Genomic DNA, 13,191 nt, shown 5'->3' with positions numbered 1-13,191 from the left:
TTGCGCGGTGTTGGAATCCCGACCAACAGTGTTCATTGACACTTAATGACAAGGAGATTTGAATTCAATTTACAGTACATGGCCGGTTAGCTCAGTTGATTAGAGCGTTGTGCTAATAACGCAAATGTCGCGGGTTCGATCCCCGTACTGGCCAGGTTATCGCCTCGATAGCTCAGTCGGGAGAGCGTCAGACTGAAGATCTGAAGGTCCCTGGTTCAATCCAGGGTCGAGGCAACACATCTTTTGTAATATTTTTTTCTACATTAGTTGTTCTGTGTTGGTGAGAATCACAACGAGAAAGTGCACTGAAAATGTTTACCGACAGATGCAAATTGACTTTACATTAAATCTGTCAGAAAATAGTCTCAGAGAACATTTTGAAAAAAGATTTCTACTACAGTAGGCTACTTGCTTCTCTAGTAGTTATTGCTTCTCTAATTTGACTTCCATCGCATTGCTTATTTTTCACCAAAACAAACCTGGTGTGATTCAGGTTTGAGAATACTTACATTGTTTGTTTATTAGCTGAATTTCAATTTCTGTCGGCTCCGAGGGTTGCGCGGTGTTGGAATCCCGACCAAAAGTGTTCATTGACACTTGACAAGGAGATTTGAATTGAATTTACAGCACATGGCCGGTTAGCTCAGTTGGTTAGAGCGTTGTGCTAATAACGCAAATGTCGCGGGTTCGATCCCCGTACTGGCCAGGTTATCGCCTCGATAGCTCAGTCGGGAGAGCGTCAGACTGAAGTTCTGAAGGTCCCTGGTTCAATCCCGGGTCGAGGCAACACATCTTTTGCAACATTTTGTAATATTGTTTTCTACATTAGTTGTTCTGTGTTGGTGAGAATCACAACGAGAAAGTGCACTGAAAATGTTTACCGACAGATGCAAATTGACTTTACATTAAATCTGTCAGAAAATAGTCTCAGAGGACATTTTGAAAAAAGATTTCTACAACAGTAGGCTACTTGCTTCTCTAGTAGTTTATTACTTCTCTAATTTGACTTCCGTCACATTGCCTATTTTTCACCAAAACAAACCTGGTGTGATTCAGGTTTGAGAATACTTACATTTTTTGTTTATTAGCTGAATTTCAATTTCTGTCGGCTTCGAGGGTTGCGCGGTGTTGGAATCCCGACCAAAAGTGTTCATTGACACTTGACAAGGAGATTTGAATTCAATTTACAGCACATGGCCGGTTAGCTCAGTTGATTAGAGCGTTGTGCTAATAACGCAAATGTCGCGGGTTCGATCCCCGTACTGGCCAGGTTATCGCCTCGATAGCTCAGTCGGGAGAGCGTCAGACTGAAGATCTGAAGGTCCCTGGTTCAATCCCGGGTCGAGGCAACACATCTTTTGTAATATTTTTTTCTACATTAGTTGTTCTGTGTTGGTGAGAATCACAACGAGAAAGTGCACTGAAAATGTTTACCGACAGATGCAAATTGACTTTACATTAAATCTGTCAGAAAATAGTCTCAGAGAACATTTTGAAAAAAGATTTCTCTTACAGTAGGCTACTTGCTTCTCTAGTAGTTATTGCTTCTCTAATTTGACTTCCATCGCATTGCTTATTTTTCACCAAAACAAACCTGGTGTGATTCAGGTTTGAGAATACTTACATTGTTTGTTTATTAGCTGAATTTCAATTTCTGTCGGCTCCGAGGGTTGCGCGGTGTTGGAATCCCGACCAAAAGTGTTCATTGACACTTGACAAGGAGATTTGAATTGAATTTACAGCACATGGCCGGTTAGCTCAGTTGGTTAGAGCGTTGTGCTAATAACGCAAATGTCGCGGGTTCGATCCCCGTACTGGCCAGGTTATCGCCTCGATAGCTCAGTCGGGAGAGCGTCAGACTGAAGATCTGAAGGTCCCTGGTTCAATCCAGGGTCGAGGCAACACATCTTTTGCAACATTTTGTAATATTGTTTTCTACATTAGTTGTTCTGTGTTGGTGAGAATCACAACGAGAAAGTGCACTGAAAATGTTTACCGACAGATGCAAATTGACTTTACATTAAATCTGTCAGAAAATAGTCTCAGAGAACATTTTGAAAAAAGATTTCTACAACAGTAGGCTACTTGCTTCTCTAGTAGTTATTACTTCTCTAATTTTACATCCATCGCATTGCCTATTTTTCACCAAAACAAACCTGGTGTGATTCAGGTTTGAGAATACTTACATTTTTTGTTTATTAGCTGAATTTCAATTTCTGTCGGCTTCGAGGGTTGCGCGGTGTTGGAATCCCGACCAAAAGTGTTCATTGACACTTAATGACAAGGAGATTTGAATTCAATTTACAGTACATGGCCGGTTAGCTCAGTTGATTAGAGCGTTGTGCTAATAACGCAAATGTCGCGGGTTCGATCCCCGTACTGGCCAGGTTATCGCCTCGATAGCTCAGTCGGGAGAGCGTCAGACTGAAGATCTGAAGGTCCCTGGTTCAATCCAGGGTCGAGGCAACACATCTTTTGTAATATTTTTTTCTACATTAGTTGTTCTGTGTTGGTGAGAATCACAACGAGAAAGTGCACTGAAAATGTTTACCGACAGATGCAAATTGACTTTACATTAAATCTGTCAGAAAATAGTCTCAGAGAACATTTTGAAAAAAGATTTCTACTACAGTAGGCTACTTGCTTCTCTAGTAGTTATTGCTTCTCTAATTTGACTTCCATCGCATTGCTTATTTTTCACCAAAACAAACCTGGTGTGATTCAGGTTTGAGAATACTTACATTGTTTGTTTATTAGCTGAATTTAAATTTCTGTCGGCTCCGAGGGTTGCGCGGTGTTGGAATCCCGACCAAAAGTGTTCATTGACACTTGACAAGGAGATTTGAATTGAATTTACAGCACATGGCCGGTTAGCTCAGTTGGTTAGAGCGTTGTGCTAATAACGCAAATGTCGCGGGTTCGATCCCCGTACTGGCCAGGTTATCGCCTCGATAGCTCAGTCGGGAGAGCGTCAGACTGAAGATCTGAAGGTCCCTGGTTCAATCCCGGGTCGAGGCAACACATCTTTTGCAACATTTTGTAATATTGTTTTCTACATTAGTTGTTCTGTGTTGGTGAGAATCACAACGAGAAAGTGCACTGAAAATGTTTACCGACAGATGCAAATTGACTTTACATTAAATCTGTCAGAAAATAGTCTCAGAGGACATTTTGAAAAAAGATTTCTACAACAGTAGGCTACTTGCTTCTCTAGTAGTTTATTACTTCTCTAATTTGACTTCCGTCACATTGCCTATTTTTCACCAAAACAAACCTGGTGTGATTCAGGTTTGAGAATACTTACATTTTTTGTTTATTAGCTGAATTTCAATTTCTGTCGGCTTCGAGGGTTGCGCGGTGTTGGAATCCCGACCAAAAGTGTTCATTGACACTTGACAAGGAGATTTGAATTCAATTTACTGCACATGGCCGCTTAGCTCAGTTGGTTAGAGCGTTGTGCTAATAACGCAAATGTCGCGGGTTCGATCCCCGTACTGGCCAGGTTATCGCCTCGATAGCTCAGTCGGGAGAGCGTCAGACTGAAGATCTGAAGGTCCCTGGTTCAATCCCGGGTCGAGGCAACACATCTTTTGCAACATTTTGTAATATTGTTTTCTACATTTGTTGTTCTGTGTTGGTGAGAATCACAACGAGAAAGTACACTGAAAATGTTTACCGACAGATGCAAATTGACTTTACATTAAATCTGTCAGAAAATAGTCTCAGAGAACATTTTGAAAAAAGATTTCTACAACAGTAGGCTACTTGCTTCTCTAGTAGTTATTACTTCTCTAATTTTACATCCATCGCATTGCCTATTTTTCACCAAAACAAACCTGGTGTGATTCAGGGTTGAGAATACTTACATTTTTTGTTTATTAGCTGAATTTCAATTTCTGTCGGCTTCGAGGGTTGCGCGGTGTTGGAATCCCGACCAAAAGTGTTCATTGACACTTAATGACAAGGAGATTTGAATTCAATTTACAGTACATGGCCGGTTAGCTCAGTTGATTAGAGCGTTGTGCTAATAACGCAAATGTCGCGGGTTCGATCCCCGTACTGGCCAGGTTATCGCCTCGATAGCTCAGTCGGGAGAGCGTCAGACTGAAGATCTGAAGGTCCCTGGTTCAATCCAGGGTCGAGGCAACACATCTTTTGTAATATTTTTTTCTACATTAGTTGTTCTGTGTTGGTGAGAATCACAACGAGAAAGTGCACTGAAAATGTTTACCGACAGATGCAAATTGACTTTACATTAAATCTGTCAGAAAATAGTCTCAGAGAACATTTTGAAAAAAGATTTCTACTACAGTAGGCTACTTGCTTCTCTAGTAGTTATTGCTTCTCTAATTTGACTTCCATCGCATTGCTTATTTTTCACCAAAACAAACCTGGTGTGATTCAGGTTTGAGAATACTTACATTTTTTGTTTATTAGCTGAATTTAAATTTCTGTCGGCTCCGAGGGTTGCGCGGTGTTGGAATCCCGACCAAAAGTGTTCATTGACACTTAATGACAAGGAGATTTGAATTCAATTTACAGTACATGGCCGGTTAGCTCAGTTGATTAGAGCGTTGTGCTAATAACGCAAATGTCGCGGGTTCGATCCCCGTACTGGCCAGGTTATCGCCTCGATAGCTCAGTCGGGAGAGCGTCAGACTGAAGATCTGAAGGTCCCTGGTTCAATCCAGGGTCGAGGCAACACATCTTTTGTAATATTTTTTTCTACATTAGTTGTTCTGTGTTGGTGAGAATCACAACGAGAAAGTGCACTGAAAATGTTTACCGACAGATGCAAATTGACTTTACATTAAATCTGTCAGAAAATAGTCTCAGAGAACATTTTGAAAAAAGATTTCTACTACAGTAGGCTACTTGCTTCTCTAGTAGTTATTGCTTCTCTAATTTGACTTCCATCGCATTGCTTATTTTTCACCAAAACAAACCTGGTGTGATTCAGGTTTGAGAATACTTACATTGTTTGTTTATTAGCTGAATTTAAATTTCTGTCGGCTCCGAGGGTTGCGCGGTGTTGGAATCCCGACCAAAAGTGTTCATTGACACTTGACAAGGAGATTTGAATTGAATTTACAGCACATGGCCGGTTAGCTCAGTTGGTTAGAGCGTTGTGCTAATAACGCAAATGTCGCGGGTTCGATCCCCGTACTGGCCAGGTTATCGCCTCGATAGCTCAGTCGGGAGAGCGTCAGACTGAAGATCTGAAGGTCCCTGGTTCAATCCAGGGTCGAGGCAACACATCTTTTGTAATATTTTTTTCTACATTAGTTGTTCTGTGTTGGTGAGAATCACAACGAGAAAGTGCACTGAAAATGTTTACCGACAGATGCAAATTGACTTTACATTAAATCTGTCAGAAAATAGTCTCAGAGAACATTTTGAAAAAAGATTTCTACAACAGTAGGCTACTTGCTTCTCTAGTAGTTATTGCTTCTCTAATTTGACTTCCATCGCATTGCTTATTTTTCACCAAAACAAACCTGGTGTGATTCAGGTTTGAGAATACTTACATTGTTTGTTTATTAGCTGAATTTAAATTTCTGTCGGCTCCGAGGGTTGCGCGGTGTTGGAATCCCGACCAAAAGTGTTCATTGACACTTAATGACAAGGAGATTTGAATTCAATTTACAGTGCATGGCCGGTTAGCTCAGTTGGTTAGAGCGTTGTGCTAATAACGCAAATGTCGCGGGTTCGATCCCCGTACTGGCCAGGTTATCGCCTCGATAGCTCAGTCGGGAGAGCGTCAGACTGAAGATCTGAAGGTCCCTGGTTCAATCCCGGGTCGAGGCAACACATCTTTTGCAACATTTTGTAATATTGTTTTCTACATTAGTTGTTCTGTGTTGGTGAGAATCACAACGAGAAAGTACACTGAAAATGTTTACCGACAGATGCAAATTGACTTTACATTAAATCTGTCAGAAAATAGTCTCAGAGAACATTTTGAAAAAAGATTTCTACAACAGTACTTGCTTCTCTACTTCTCTAATTTGACTTCCGTCGCATTGCCTATTTTTCACCAAAACAAACCTGGTGTGATTCAGGTTTGAGAATACTTACATTTTTTGTTTATTAGCTGAATTTAAATTTCTGTCGGCTTCGAGGGTTGCGCGGTGTTGGAATCCCGACCAAAAGTGTTCATTGACACTTGACAAGGAGATTTGAATTCAATTTACTGCACATGGCCGGTTAGCTCAGTTGGTTAGAGCGTTGTGCTAATAACGCAAATGTCGCGGGTTCGATCCCCGTACTGGCCAGGTTATCGCCTCGATAGCTCAGTCGGGAGAGCGTCAGACTGAAGATCTGAAGGTCCCTGGTTCAATCCAGGGTCGAGGCAACACATCTTTTGCAACATTTTGTAATATTTTTTTCTACATTAGTTGTTCTGTGTTGGTGAGAATCACAACGAGAAAGTGCACTGAAAATGTTTACCGACAGATGCAAATTGACTTTACATTAAATCTGTCAGAAAATAGTCTCAGAGGACATTTTGAAAAAAGATTTCTACAACAGTACTTGCTTCTCTAGTAGTTTATTACTTCTCTAATTTGACTTCCGTCGCATTGCCTATTTTTCACCAAAACAAACCTGGTGTGATTCAGGTTTGAGAATACTTACATTGTTTGTTTATTAGCTGAATTTAAATTTCTGTCGGCTTCGAGGGTTGCGCGGTGTTGGAATCCCGACCAAAAGTGTTCATTGACACTTGACAAGGAGATTTGAATTCATTTTACAGCACATGGCCGGTTAGCTCAGTTGGTTAGAGCGTTGTGCTAATAACGCAAATGTCGCGGGTTCGATCCCCGTACTGGCCAGGTTATCGCCTCGATAGCTCAGTCGGGAGAGCGTCAGACTGAAGATCTGAAGGTCCCTGGTTCAATCCAGGGTCGAGGCAACACATCTTTTGTAATATTTTTTTCTACATTAGTTGTTCTGTGTTGGTGAGAATCACAACGAGAAAGTGCACTGAAAATGTTTACCGACAGATGCAAATTGACTTTACATTAAATCTGTCAGAAAATAGTCTCAGAGAACATTTTGAAAAAAGATTTCTACTACAGTAGGCTACTTGCTTCTCTAGTAGTTATTGCTTCTCTAATTTGACTTCCATCGCATTGCTTATTTTTCACCAAAACAAACCTGGTGTGATTCAGGTTTGAGAATACTTACATTGTTTGTTTATTAGCTGAATTTAAATTTCTGTCGGCTCCGAGGGTTGCGCGGTGTTGGAATCCCGACCAAAAGTGTTCATTGACACTTGACAAGGAGATTTGAATTGAATTTACAGCACATGGCCAGTTAGCTCAGTTGGTTAGAGCGTTGTGCTAATAACGCAAATGTCGCGGGTTCGATCCCCGTACTGGCCAGGTTATCGCCTCGATAGCTCAGTCGGGAGAGCGTCAGACTGAAGATCTGAAGGTCCCTGGTTCAATCCCGGGTCGAGGCAACACATCTTTTGCAACATTTTGTAATATTGTTTTCTACATTAGTTGTTCTGTGTTGGTGAGAATCACAACGAGAAAGTGCACTGAAAATGTTTACCGACAGATGCAAATTGACTTTACATTAAATCTGTCAGAAAATAGTCTCAGAGGACATTTTGAAAAAAGATTTCTACAACAGTAGGCTACTTGCTTCTCTAGTAGTTTATTACTTCTCTAATTTGACTTCCGTCACATTGCCTATTTTTCACCAAAACAAACCTGGTGTGATTCAGGTTTGAGAATACTTACATTTTTTGTTTATTAGCTGAATTTCAATTTCTGTCGGCTTCGAGGGTTGCGCGGTGTTGGAATCCCGACCAAAAGTGTTCATTGACACTTGACAAGGAGATTTGAATTGAATTTACAGCACATGGCCGGTTAGCTCAGTTGGTTAGAGCGTTGTGCTAATAACGCAAATGTCGCGGGTTCGATCCCCGTACTGGCCAGGTTATCGCCTCGATAGCTCAGTCGGGAGAGCGTCAGACTGAAGATCTGAAGGTCCCTGGTTCAATCCCGGGTCGAGGCAACACATCTTTTGCAACATTTTGTAATATTGTTTTCTACATTTGTTGTTCTGTGTTGGTGAGAATCACAACGAGAAAGTACACTGAAAATGTTTACCGACAGATGCAAATTGACTTTACATTAAATCTGTCAGAAAATAGTCTCAGAGAACATTTTGAAAAAAGATTTCTACAACAGTAGGCTACTTGCTTCTCTAGTAGTTATTACTTCTCTAATTTTACAACCATCGCATTGCCTATTTTTCACCAAAACAAACCTGGTGTGATTCAGGTTTGAGAATACTTACATTTTTTGTTTATTAGCTGAATTTCAATTTCTGTCGGCTTCGAGGGTTGCGCGGTGTTGGAATCCCGTCCAAAAGTGTTCATTGACACTTGACAAGGAGATTTGAATTCAATTTACTGCACATGGCCGGTTAGCTCAGTTGGTTAGAGCGTTGTGCTAATAACGCAAATGTCGCGGGTTCGATCGCCGTACTGGCCAGGTTATCGCCTCGATAGCTCAGTCGGGAGAGCGTCAGACTGAAGATCTGAAGGTCCCTGGTTCAATCCCGGGTCGAGGCAACACATCTTTTGCAACATTTTGTAATATTGTTTTCTACATTTGTTGTTCTGTGTTGGTGAGAATCACAACGAGAAAGTACACTGAAAATGTTTACCGACAGATGCAAATTGACTTTACATTAAATCTGTCAGAAAATAGTCTCAGAGAACATTTTGAAAAAAGATTTCTACAACAGTAGGCTACTTGCTTCTCTAGTAGTTATTACTTCTCTAATTTTACATCCATCGCATTGCCTATTTTTCACCAAAACAAACCTGGTGTGATTCAGGTTTGAGAATACTTACATTTTTTGTTTATTAGCTGAATTTCAATTTCTGTCCGCTTCGAGGGTTGCGCGGTGTTGGAATCCCGACCAAAAGTGTTCATTGACACTTGACAAGGAGATTTGAATTCAATTTACTGCACATGGCCGGTTAGCTCAGTTGGTTAGAGCGTTGTGCTAATAACGCAAATGTCGCGGGTTCGATCCCCGTACTGGCCAGGTTATCGCCTCGATAGCTCAGTCGGGAGAGCGTCAGACTGAAGATCTGAAGGTCCCTGGTTCAATCCCGGGTCGAGGCAACACATCTTTTGCAACATTTTGTAATATTGTTTTCTACATTTGTTGTTCTGTGTTGGTGAGAATCACAACGAGAAAGTACACTGAAAATGTTTACCGACAGATGCAAATTGACTTTACATTAAATCTGTCAGAAAATAGTCTCAGAGAACATTTTGAAAAAAGATTTCTACAACAGTAGGCTACTTGCTTCTCTAGTAGTTATTACTTCTCTAATTTTACATCCATCGCATTGCCTATTTTTCACCAAAACAAACCTGGTGTGATTCAGGGTTGAGAATACTTACATTTTTTGTTTATTAGCTGAATTTCAATTTCTGTCGGCTTCGAGGGTTGCGCGGTGTTGGAATCCCGACCAAAAGTGTTCATTGACACTTAATGACAAGGAGATTTGAATTCAATTTACAGTACATGGCCGCTTAGCTCAGTTGATTAGAGCGTTGTGCTAATAACGCAAATGTCGCGGGTTCGATCCCCGTACTGGCCAGGTTATCGCCTCGATAGCTCAGTCGGGAGAGCGTCAGACTGAAGATCTGAAGGTCCCTGGTTCAATCCAGGGTCGAGGCAACACATCTTTTGTAATATTTTTTTCTACATTAGTTGTTCTGTGTTGGTGAGAATCACAACGAGAAAGTGCACTGAAAATGTTTACCGACAGATGCAAATTGACTTTACATTAAATCTGTCAGAAAATAGTCTCAGAGAACATTTTGAAAAAAGATTTCTACTACAGTAGGCTACTTGCTTCTCTAGTAGTTATTGCTTCTCTAATTTGACTTCCATCGCATTGCTTATTTTTCACCAAAACAAACCTGGTGTGATTCAGGTTTGAGAATACTTACATTGTTTGTTTATTAGCTGAATTTAAATTTCTGTCGGCTCCGAGGGTTGCGCGGTGTTGGAATCCCGACCAAAAGTGTTCATTGACACTTAATGACAAGGAGATTTGAATTCAATTTACAGTGCATGGCCGCTTAGCTCAGTTGGTTAGAGCGTTGTGCTAATAACGCAAATGTCGCGGGTTCGATCCCCGTACTGGCCAGGTTATCGCCTCGATAGCTCAGTCGGGAGAGCGTCAGACTGAAGATCTGAAGGTCCCTGGTTCAATCCCGGGTCGAGGCAACACATCTTTTGCAACATTTTGTAATATTGTTTTCTACATTAGTTGTTCTGTGTTGGTGAGAATCACAACGAGAAAGTACACTGAAAATGTTTACCGACAGATGCAAATTGACTTTACATTAAATCTGTCAGAAAATAGTCTCAGAGAACATTTTGAAAAAAGATTTCTACAACAGTACTTGCTTCTCTACTTCTCTAATTTGACTTCCGTCGCATTGCCTATTTTTCACCAAAACAAACCTGGTGTGATTCAGGTTTGAGAATACTTACATTTTTTGTTTATTAGCTGAATTTAAATTTCTGTCGGCTTCGAGGGTTGCGCGGTGTTGGAATCCCGACCAAAAGTGTTCATTGACACTTGACAAGGAGATTTGAATTCAATTTACTGCACATGGCCGGTTAGCTCAGTTGGTTAGAGCGTTGTGCTAATAACGCAAATGTCGCGGGTTCGATCCCCGTACTGGCCAGGTTATCGCCTCGATAGCTCAGTCGGGAGAGCGTCAGACTGAAGATCTGAAGGTCCCTGGTTCAATCCAGGGTCGAGGCAACACATCTTTTGCAACATTTTGTAATATTTTTTTCTACATTAGTTGTTCTGTGTTGGTGAGAATCACAACGAGAAAGTGCACTGAAAATGTTTACCGACAGATGCAAATTGACTTTACATTAAATCTGTCAGAAAATAGTCTCAGACAACATTTTGAAAAAAGATTTCTACAACAGTACTTGCTTCTCTAGTAGTTTATTACTTCTCTAATTTGACTTCCGTCGCATTGCCTATTTTTCACCAAAACAAACCTGGTGTGATTCAGGTTTGAGAATACTTACATTGTTTGTTTATTAGCTGAATTTCAATTTCTGTCGGCTTCGAGGGTTGCGCGGTGTTGGAATCCCGACCAAAAGTGTTCATTGACACTTGACAAGGAGATTTGAATTCATTTTACAGCACATGGCCGGTTAGCTCAGTTGGTTAGAGCGTTGTGCTAATAACGCAAATGTCGCGGGTTCGATCCCCGTACTGGCCAGGTTATCGCCTCGATAGCTCAGTCGGGAGAGCGTCAGACTGAAGATCTGAAGGTCCCTGGTTCAATCCAGGGTCGAGGCAACACATCTTTTGTAATATTTTTTTCTACATTAGTTGTTCTGTGTTGGTGAGAATCACAACGAGAAAGTGCACTGAAAATGTTTACCGACAGATGCAAATTGACTTTACATTAAATCTGTCAGAAAATAGTCTCAGAGAACATTTTGAAAAAAGATTTCTACTACAGTAGGCTACTTGCTTCTCTAGTAGTTATTGCTTCTCTAATTTGACTTCCATCGCATTGCTTATTTTTCACCAAAACAAACCTGGTGTGATTCAGGTTTGAGAATACTTACATTGTTTGTTTATTAGCTGAATTTAAATTTCTGTCGGCTCCGAGGGTTGCGCGGTGTTGGAATCCCGACCAAAAGTGTTCATTGACACTTGACAAGGAGATTTGAATTGAATTTACAGCACATGGCCAGTTAGCTCAGTTGATTAGAGCGTTGTGCTAATAACGCAAATGTCGCGGGTTCGATCCCCGTACTGGCCAGGTTATCGCCTCGATAGCTCAGTCGGGAGAGCGTCAGACTGAAGATCTGAAGGTCCCTGGTTCAATCCCGGGTCGAGGCAACACATCTTTTGCAACATTTTGTAATATTGTTTTCTACATTAGTTGTTCTGTGTTGGTGAGAATCACAACGAGAAAGTGCACTGAAAATGTTTACCGACAGATGCAAATTGACTTTACATTAAATCTGTCAGAAAATAGTCTCAGAGGACATTTTGAAAAAAGATTTCTACAACAGTAGGCTACTTGCTTCTCTAGTAGTTTATTACTTCTCTAATTTGACTTCCGTCACATTGCCTATTTTTCACCAAAACAAACCTGGTGTGATTCAGGTTTGAGAATACTTACATTTTTTGTTTATTAGCTGAATTTCAATTTCTGTCGGCTTCGAGGGTTGCGCGGTGTTGGAATCCCGACCAAAAGTGTTCATTGACACTTGACAAGGAGATTTGAATTGAATTTACAGCACATGGCCGGTTAGCTCAGTTGGTTAGAGCGTTGTGCTAATAACGCAAATGTCGCGGGTTCGATCCCCGTACTGGCCAGGTTATCGCCTCGATAGCTCAGTCGGGAGAGCGTCAGACTGAAGATCTGAAGGTCCCTGGTTCAATCCCGGGTCGAGGCAACACATCTTTTGCAACATTTTGTAATATTGTTTTCTACATTTGTTGTTCTGTGTTGGTGAGAATCACAACGAGAAAGTACACTGAAAATGTTTACCGACAGATGCAAATTGACTTTACATTAAATCTGTCAGAAAATAGTCTCAGAGAACATTTTGAAAAAAGATTTCTACAACAGTAGGCTACTTGCTTCTCTAGTAGTTATTACTTCTCTAATTTTACATCCATCGCATTGCCTATTTTTCACCAAAACAAACCTGGTGTGATTCAGGTTTGAGAATACTTACATTTTTTGTTTATTAGCTGAATTTCAATTTCTGTCGGCTTCGAGGGTTGCGCGGTGTTGGAATCCCGACCAAAAGTGTTCATTGACACTTAATGACAAGGAGATTTGAATTCAATTTACAGTACATGGCCGGTTAGCTCAGTTGATTAGAGCGTTGTGCTAATAACGCAAATGTCGCGGGTTCGATCCCCGTACTGGCCAGGTTATCGCCTCGATAGCTCAGTCGGGAGAGCGTCAGACTGAAGATCTGAAGGTCCCTGGTTCAATCCCGGGTCGAGGCAACACATCTTTTGTCATATTTTTTTCTACATTAGTTGTTCTGTGTTGGTGAGAATCACAACGAGAAAGTGCACTGAAAATGTTTACCGACAGATGCAAATTGACTTTACATTAAATCTGTCAGAAAATAGTCTCA

The 13,191-nt window shown here is 41.0% G+C and overlaps 44 non-coding genes across 44 annotated transcripts; all 44 read left to right on the top strand.

The window, feature by feature from the left end:
- Nucleotides 1–80: 80 nt before the first annotated feature.
- Trnai-aau (transfer RNA isoleucine (anticodon AAU)) lies at nucleotides 81–154 on the top strand. The gene has a single exon. It is a non-coding gene; the product is annotated as a tRNA-Ile (tRNA).
- A 7-nt stretch (nucleotides 155–161) lies between these two features.
- Nucleotides 162–234, top strand: Trnaf-gaa (transfer RNA phenylalanine (anticodon GAA)). The gene has a single exon. It is a non-coding gene; the product is annotated as a tRNA-Phe (tRNA).
- A 398-nt stretch (nucleotides 235–632) lies between these two features.
- Nucleotides 633–706, top strand: Trnai-aau (transfer RNA isoleucine (anticodon AAU)). Its single transcript has one exon. It is a non-coding gene; the product is annotated as a tRNA-Ile (tRNA).
- Nucleotides 707–713: 7 nt separating this feature from the next.
- Trnaf-gaa (transfer RNA phenylalanine (anticodon GAA)) lies at nucleotides 714–786 on the top strand. Its single transcript has one exon. It is a non-coding gene; the product is annotated as a tRNA-Phe (tRNA).
- Nucleotides 787–1,195: 409 nt separating this feature from the next.
- On the top strand, nucleotides 1,196–1,269 carry Trnai-aau (transfer RNA isoleucine (anticodon AAU)). The gene has a single exon. It is a non-coding gene; the product is annotated as a tRNA-Ile (tRNA).
- A 7-nt stretch (nucleotides 1,270–1,276) lies between these two features.
- Trnaf-gaa (transfer RNA phenylalanine (anticodon GAA)) lies at nucleotides 1,277–1,349 on the top strand. The gene has a single exon. It is a non-coding gene; the product is annotated as a tRNA-Phe (tRNA).
- Nucleotides 1,350–1,747: 398 nt separating this feature from the next.
- Trnai-aau (transfer RNA isoleucine (anticodon AAU)) lies at nucleotides 1,748–1,821 on the top strand. The gene has a single exon. It is a non-coding gene; the product is annotated as a tRNA-Ile (tRNA).
- A 7-nt stretch (nucleotides 1,822–1,828) lies between these two features.
- Nucleotides 1,829–1,901, top strand: Trnaf-gaa (transfer RNA phenylalanine (anticodon GAA)). Its single transcript has one exon. It is a non-coding gene; the product is annotated as a tRNA-Phe (tRNA).
- Nucleotides 1,902–2,312: 411 nt separating this feature from the next.
- On the top strand, nucleotides 2,313–2,386 carry Trnai-aau (transfer RNA isoleucine (anticodon AAU)). The gene has a single exon. It is a non-coding gene; the product is annotated as a tRNA-Ile (tRNA).
- A 7-nt stretch (nucleotides 2,387–2,393) lies between these two features.
- On the top strand, nucleotides 2,394–2,466 carry Trnaf-gaa (transfer RNA phenylalanine (anticodon GAA)). The gene has a single exon. It is a non-coding gene; the product is annotated as a tRNA-Phe (tRNA).
- Nucleotides 2,467–2,864: 398 nt separating this feature from the next.
- Nucleotides 2,865–2,938, top strand: Trnai-aau (transfer RNA isoleucine (anticodon AAU)). Its single transcript has one exon. It is a non-coding gene; the product is annotated as a tRNA-Ile (tRNA).
- Nucleotides 2,939–2,945: 7 nt separating this feature from the next.
- On the top strand, nucleotides 2,946–3,018 carry Trnaf-gaa (transfer RNA phenylalanine (anticodon GAA)). The gene has a single exon. It is a non-coding gene; the product is annotated as a tRNA-Phe (tRNA).
- A 490-nt stretch (nucleotides 3,019–3,508) lies between these two features.
- On the top strand, nucleotides 3,509–3,581 carry Trnaf-gaa (transfer RNA phenylalanine (anticodon GAA)). Its single transcript has one exon. It is a non-coding gene; the product is annotated as a tRNA-Phe (tRNA).
- Nucleotides 3,582–3,992: 411 nt separating this feature from the next.
- Nucleotides 3,993–4,066, top strand: Trnai-aau (transfer RNA isoleucine (anticodon AAU)). Its single transcript has one exon. It is a non-coding gene; the product is annotated as a tRNA-Ile (tRNA).
- Nucleotides 4,067–4,073: 7 nt separating this feature from the next.
- Nucleotides 4,074–4,146, top strand: Trnaf-gaa (transfer RNA phenylalanine (anticodon GAA)). Its single transcript has one exon. It is a non-coding gene; the product is annotated as a tRNA-Phe (tRNA).
- Nucleotides 4,147–4,547: 401 nt separating this feature from the next.
- Nucleotides 4,548–4,621, top strand: Trnai-aau (transfer RNA isoleucine (anticodon AAU)). The gene has a single exon. It is a non-coding gene; the product is annotated as a tRNA-Ile (tRNA).
- Nucleotides 4,622–4,628: 7 nt separating this feature from the next.
- On the top strand, nucleotides 4,629–4,701 carry Trnaf-gaa (transfer RNA phenylalanine (anticodon GAA)). The gene has a single exon. It is a non-coding gene; the product is annotated as a tRNA-Phe (tRNA).
- Nucleotides 4,702–5,099: 398 nt separating this feature from the next.
- Nucleotides 5,100–5,173, top strand: Trnai-aau (transfer RNA isoleucine (anticodon AAU)). The gene has a single exon. It is a non-coding gene; the product is annotated as a tRNA-Ile (tRNA).
- Nucleotides 5,174–5,180: 7 nt separating this feature from the next.
- Nucleotides 5,181–5,253, top strand: Trnaf-gaa (transfer RNA phenylalanine (anticodon GAA)). The gene has a single exon. It is a non-coding gene; the product is annotated as a tRNA-Phe (tRNA).
- Nucleotides 5,254–5,654: 401 nt separating this feature from the next.
- Nucleotides 5,655–5,728, top strand: Trnai-aau (transfer RNA isoleucine (anticodon AAU)). The gene has a single exon. It is a non-coding gene; the product is annotated as a tRNA-Ile (tRNA).
- A 7-nt stretch (nucleotides 5,729–5,735) lies between these two features.
- Nucleotides 5,736–5,808, top strand: Trnaf-gaa (transfer RNA phenylalanine (anticodon GAA)). The gene has a single exon. It is a non-coding gene; the product is annotated as a tRNA-Phe (tRNA).
- Nucleotides 5,809–6,201: 393 nt separating this feature from the next.
- On the top strand, nucleotides 6,202–6,275 carry Trnai-aau (transfer RNA isoleucine (anticodon AAU)). The gene has a single exon. It is a non-coding gene; the product is annotated as a tRNA-Ile (tRNA).
- Nucleotides 6,276–6,282: 7 nt separating this feature from the next.
- On the top strand, nucleotides 6,283–6,355 carry Trnaf-gaa (transfer RNA phenylalanine (anticodon GAA)). The gene has a single exon. It is a non-coding gene; the product is annotated as a tRNA-Phe (tRNA).
- A 404-nt stretch (nucleotides 6,356–6,759) lies between these two features.
- Nucleotides 6,760–6,833, top strand: Trnai-aau (transfer RNA isoleucine (anticodon AAU)). Its single transcript has one exon. It is a non-coding gene; the product is annotated as a tRNA-Ile (tRNA).
- Nucleotides 6,834–6,840: 7 nt separating this feature from the next.
- On the top strand, nucleotides 6,841–6,913 carry Trnaf-gaa (transfer RNA phenylalanine (anticodon GAA)). Its single transcript has one exon. It is a non-coding gene; the product is annotated as a tRNA-Phe (tRNA).
- A 398-nt stretch (nucleotides 6,914–7,311) lies between these two features.
- Trnai-aau (transfer RNA isoleucine (anticodon AAU)) lies at nucleotides 7,312–7,385 on the top strand. The gene has a single exon. It is a non-coding gene; the product is annotated as a tRNA-Ile (tRNA).
- Nucleotides 7,386–7,392: 7 nt separating this feature from the next.
- Nucleotides 7,393–7,465, top strand: Trnaf-gaa (transfer RNA phenylalanine (anticodon GAA)). The gene has a single exon. It is a non-coding gene; the product is annotated as a tRNA-Phe (tRNA).
- Nucleotides 7,466–7,874: 409 nt separating this feature from the next.
- Nucleotides 7,875–7,948, top strand: Trnai-aau (transfer RNA isoleucine (anticodon AAU)). The gene has a single exon. It is a non-coding gene; the product is annotated as a tRNA-Ile (tRNA).
- A 7-nt stretch (nucleotides 7,949–7,955) lies between these two features.
- Trnaf-gaa (transfer RNA phenylalanine (anticodon GAA)) lies at nucleotides 7,956–8,028 on the top strand. The gene has a single exon. It is a non-coding gene; the product is annotated as a tRNA-Phe (tRNA).
- Nucleotides 8,029–8,517: 489 nt separating this feature from the next.
- Nucleotides 8,518–8,590, top strand: Trnaf-gaa (transfer RNA phenylalanine (anticodon GAA)). The gene has a single exon. It is a non-coding gene; the product is annotated as a tRNA-Phe (tRNA).
- A 408-nt stretch (nucleotides 8,591–8,998) lies between these two features.
- On the top strand, nucleotides 8,999–9,072 carry Trnai-aau (transfer RNA isoleucine (anticodon AAU)). Its single transcript has one exon. It is a non-coding gene; the product is annotated as a tRNA-Ile (tRNA).
- Nucleotides 9,073–9,079: 7 nt separating this feature from the next.
- Nucleotides 9,080–9,152, top strand: Trnaf-gaa (transfer RNA phenylalanine (anticodon GAA)). The gene has a single exon. It is a non-coding gene; the product is annotated as a tRNA-Phe (tRNA).
- Nucleotides 9,153–9,644: 492 nt separating this feature from the next.
- Trnaf-gaa (transfer RNA phenylalanine (anticodon GAA)) lies at nucleotides 9,645–9,717 on the top strand. Its single transcript has one exon. It is a non-coding gene; the product is annotated as a tRNA-Phe (tRNA).
- Nucleotides 9,718–10,199: 482 nt separating this feature from the next.
- On the top strand, nucleotides 10,200–10,272 carry Trnaf-gaa (transfer RNA phenylalanine (anticodon GAA)). The gene has a single exon. It is a non-coding gene; the product is annotated as a tRNA-Phe (tRNA).
- Nucleotides 10,273–10,665: 393 nt separating this feature from the next.
- Trnai-aau (transfer RNA isoleucine (anticodon AAU)) lies at nucleotides 10,666–10,739 on the top strand. Its single transcript has one exon. It is a non-coding gene; the product is annotated as a tRNA-Ile (tRNA).
- Nucleotides 10,740–10,746: 7 nt separating this feature from the next.
- Trnaf-gaa (transfer RNA phenylalanine (anticodon GAA)) lies at nucleotides 10,747–10,819 on the top strand. The gene has a single exon. It is a non-coding gene; the product is annotated as a tRNA-Phe (tRNA).
- A 404-nt stretch (nucleotides 10,820–11,223) lies between these two features.
- Nucleotides 11,224–11,297, top strand: Trnai-aau (transfer RNA isoleucine (anticodon AAU)). The gene has a single exon. It is a non-coding gene; the product is annotated as a tRNA-Ile (tRNA).
- Nucleotides 11,298–11,304: 7 nt separating this feature from the next.
- On the top strand, nucleotides 11,305–11,377 carry Trnaf-gaa (transfer RNA phenylalanine (anticodon GAA)). The gene has a single exon. It is a non-coding gene; the product is annotated as a tRNA-Phe (tRNA).
- A 398-nt stretch (nucleotides 11,378–11,775) lies between these two features.
- Trnai-aau (transfer RNA isoleucine (anticodon AAU)) lies at nucleotides 11,776–11,849 on the top strand. Its single transcript has one exon. It is a non-coding gene; the product is annotated as a tRNA-Ile (tRNA).
- Nucleotides 11,850–11,856: 7 nt separating this feature from the next.
- Nucleotides 11,857–11,929, top strand: Trnaf-gaa (transfer RNA phenylalanine (anticodon GAA)). Its single transcript has one exon. It is a non-coding gene; the product is annotated as a tRNA-Phe (tRNA).
- A 409-nt stretch (nucleotides 11,930–12,338) lies between these two features.
- On the top strand, nucleotides 12,339–12,412 carry Trnai-aau (transfer RNA isoleucine (anticodon AAU)). The gene has a single exon. It is a non-coding gene; the product is annotated as a tRNA-Ile (tRNA).
- Nucleotides 12,413–12,419: 7 nt separating this feature from the next.
- On the top strand, nucleotides 12,420–12,492 carry Trnaf-gaa (transfer RNA phenylalanine (anticodon GAA)). Its single transcript has one exon. It is a non-coding gene; the product is annotated as a tRNA-Phe (tRNA).
- A 411-nt stretch (nucleotides 12,493–12,903) lies between these two features.
- Nucleotides 12,904–12,977, top strand: Trnai-aau (transfer RNA isoleucine (anticodon AAU)). Its single transcript has one exon. It is a non-coding gene; the product is annotated as a tRNA-Ile (tRNA).
- Nucleotides 12,978–12,984: 7 nt separating this feature from the next.
- Trnaf-gaa (transfer RNA phenylalanine (anticodon GAA)) lies at nucleotides 12,985–13,057 on the top strand. The gene has a single exon. It is a non-coding gene; the product is annotated as a tRNA-Phe (tRNA).
- Nucleotides 13,058–13,191: the final 134 nt, after the last annotated feature.

Source organism: Phallusia mammillata, chromosome 2, assembly GCF_965637545.1.
Source record: "Phallusia mammillata chromosome 2, kaPhaMamm4.hap1.1, whole genome shotgun sequence".
NCBI lineage: Eukaryota > Metazoa > Chordata > Ascidiacea > Phlebobranchia > Ascidiidae > Phallusia > Phallusia mammillata.
The sequence above is the reverse complement of the archived record's forward strand: the minus strand, read 5'-3'. Positions and strand labels throughout refer to the sequence as shown.